This window comes from Otolemur garnettii, unplaced genomic scaffold (genome assembly GCF_000181295.1).
Source record: "Otolemur garnettii isolate 467f Iridium unplaced genomic scaffold, OtoGar3 scaffold00276, whole genome shotgun sequence".
Taxonomy (NCBI): Eukaryota; Metazoa; Chordata; class Mammalia; order Primates; family Galagidae; genus Otolemur; species Otolemur garnettii.
The window spans coordinates 108262-110723 of NW_003852671.1; positions in this window are offsets into that span (position 1 = coordinate 108262).

Consider the following 2462-nt stretch of genomic DNA (forward strand, 5'->3'; position numbering starts at 1 on the left):
ATTTTTAAAAATACTTCTGTATGTGGGTGTGTACACAAGTGAGTCTGGAAAGATATCTGAGCTAGACAGGATACATGCCTGTAGTCTGCTTGACGGAGGGGTGAGAACTAAGCCAGGCCCTGCTGTAAGGAATGCTTCATAAATGCTTCTTCTAATCACCATGGTGAAACTCCTATCACGTAATAAGATCAAGGCTGTGTGCATGTATAAATTATTAATTGACTGCCTGACACCCAGACCCAAACTCATCCTGGTCTGTGTAATTATGTAAAGCTCTAAACACTTTGTAGTCATCACTTCATGTAAACTGTCTTCAGCCTGGAGGCACACAGTTACCTGGGAGCCTAGAATCACTAGTGATTCCATGAAAATGATTCCTCTACTTTGAGAGCCTTGCCCTGGGGATCATTTGGCCAAAAAGTCATACGTTCTGTTCTTTCTGTAGTAAAACAGCTGACCAATTCATTCATCTTTTGATCACAAATAACAAGAGGAAGAGTTTTATCTCCCCCCAAATAAAAAATTTTCTTATATTTGCTTTTCAGTTCATGAAGAGTCTAAACACAGAGAACTTTACATCATCCTCCACACAGCTTTGAATGCTTGGCTCCAAAGCTAATTATTTTTCTAGTCTGTGCTGCTGCCAAGAGAATGCGGCAAGAGGGAGAACCACTGGAATTAAAGCTTACTCCCACGAATCCCAGGAACTTTTCCACTATCACTCCATGGCTATTAATTTCTTTCTTCTGACATTATTAACATATAGATTCTTATTCATAAAAACAGATTATAAAATGAAACCTATTTGCATTGTTTCCTCCTATTTAGTGAACTCCTTGAAAGAACCTGGACTATAACTACGGCTCCCATCTCCATGGCACAGCTCTTTTCCTCCAGACGACAACCAGGGCAGCATCCAACCCAGATCCAATGAGCAGGAGTAGCCTGAAACTCCAATGCAGACAGAAAACATTTAAAACTTTTCCGGGTCAATATTCCACATCCAATTTTCATTTGTGGGTTAATTAGCTACAGAATAGACTAATGTCTTCCTTAGATAATCCCACACAGCCCTGATGTGGGTAATTTATTTTCATTAATAAATAGAAACCTGACAGAGATTCTCTTCTTTCCCACCCTCTCCACTGAAGACAGGAGTTCAGCTGGACCCTCCACCACTGGTTAAGGCAGAAGCTGCCCGGAGACTTGGGGATCACTCTGAGCTCACTGTGAAGATGCTGATGACAGAATCTCCAACCTTTGGATCTGTGCCATACAAAGGGTTTGTACTCAAATGAGCTATAGATGTTCCTTCCCAATTTTCTCACTTTGAGAGTGTGGGAAGCAGAATCCTTAGGATTTTTCAGTGATAACGTCTATACCACATGAACTAACGATCTTCTTAAATGCACTTGAGGAAAGACCTGGCTACATCCCAGGCATTCGGTGACTGGGACTCTGTTCCACTTCTGCAGGCTTCTCACTCCTGCCTAGAAGATGTCAGCCAAAGAAAATGAGCTTACAGGCTCTAATAATCTACAATTATTTGGTTTTGTTCCACACTACAACTACCCTGCCACGCCCTAAGATGAACTAGATGAAAACATACTCCCATCCCGGGCCTAGTCCTTTACTTGCAATAGAAAATAGCATCGCATATGCTTCCCCTCTGATCGGAATCCTACAACTCCCCCCCACTAACAACAAAAAATAAAAAGCACCTCAAAGGCCTGACAAAGCCACAGGAGCACTAGCGAGATTGCCAGCAACTTTGCTATTTTTCCTGTCTCCCTTGGATCTCCAAAGAATCCAACTCTAAAAAGGAGTAATGACCCAGATTCTCTATGTGCCTGTTTCAGGTATTGCAAAAATAATCTAGAAAGCCCAGCAGAAACAAAAAATGCTCCCATCCCCTCCTCACCCATCATCCCCATTCTCATGCTGTACCATCCTCAGCAGGGTCCTGGGACAAAAGAGAAGACAAAGACGGGCACCACCAGAGGAACGAAGGCATGAATTCAGAGATACAAGGAAACCAGCGTGTGGATACTGAAAAGTGGCCATAGAATGTTCAAAATTTCTTAATAATAAATAACAAACTAACTCTTAGTCTAAACGTTTCCAAAGTTGAGAAACCTCTTTTCCATATTGACTATATACTATGTGGACATAAAGTGCGTGTGGTGTGTGCATAGCATGTGTACGTGTGTGTCTGTGTCCATCCATACACACAAACTGAGCACCGGTGAGCTAAGCAACTGAGTATACTTACCTTAGATAACCTCATTTGGTAACTGGGTAGCCAGGAACAATAATGGAATGAGGACATTGCACTGAATACCCTTTTATGCTTTTTAAATTTTACCTCATGTAAATAAAATCACTACATAATAAATAAGATCATTTTTAAAATGACTACAAAATACATAAGTTTGCTAATACCTTCTGAAAATAAAAAATTT